This window comes from Gavialis gangeticus, unplaced genomic scaffold (genome assembly GCF_001723915.1).
Source record: "Gavialis gangeticus isolate Ggan-Ray unplaced genomic scaffold, GavGan_comp1, whole genome shotgun sequence".
NCBI classification, from domain to species: Eukaryota; Metazoa; Chordata; order Crocodylia; family Gavialidae; genus Gavialis; species Gavialis gangeticus.
The window spans coordinates 2,940,422-2,941,117 of NW_017728996.1; the positions used below are offsets into that span (position 1 = coordinate 2,940,422).

Below are 696 nucleotides of genomic sequence, written 5' to 3' on the forward strand. Positions count from 1 at the left end.
AAAAAAAAAAAAAAAGTTAGCCAAATAGCCCATACCAGGGCCAGAGCTGTTCCTGCTGGAGGTTTAGTAACCTCCATGCAGGAACAGCCCTAGCCCCTTATGTGCCCAGATCCCGCCTTACTACAGGGAGGGAGGGAGGGAGGTGCTGGGCACCCCACAGGAGTCAGGCAGGGCCTTCCTCCCACAGCAGCGAGTCTACCTGTCTCCCCTGCAGCAGTGGGGCCCAGGCAGAACGACGGGCTCCCTGTGCCTCCCACCTTGCTTCTGCTGCTGTGGCCCAAACCTGGAAGGCTCCTCCAGGTGGGCTGAGCCGTCCCCCAGCTCACCCTGGGGGAAGAGGGGGTCTGGCTCAGTGGGGCAGCCTCCACCAGGCACATTTATCCTTCCTCATGCTGCCTATGGCACTGGCTAAGCGGGGCTTGACCCAGCCCAGAGGTGGAACCAAGTGCATAGCTGGCTGGGCCCGAGGTGTTGCAGCAGCTCCAGCAGGCAATGCCTGGTTTGAGGGGTTGTCTTTAGCCCCTTGCATGTTGAGTGCAGCCCCAGGACATTTCAGAGCTCTGCTACTGCAGGGAAGTTGGGCAGACCCACCATACAGCCAGGAGTCTCACTGCTACAATAAGAAGGCCACACCTGACCCTTGTGGGGGGCCCAGCACCTGCCACCCCATAGTGGTGGGACCCAGGGACAGGAGAG

The 696-nt window shown here is 60.5% G+C and overlaps 1 protein-coding gene across 1 annotated transcript in view; it reads right to left on the reverse strand.

The window, feature by feature from the left end:
- Nucleotides 1-696, reverse strand: part of KIF23 (kinesin family member 23) — a 45,736-nt gene that overhangs the window by 18,503 nt on the left and 26,537 nt on the right. The gene's annotated exons all lie outside the window — the stretch shown is intronic.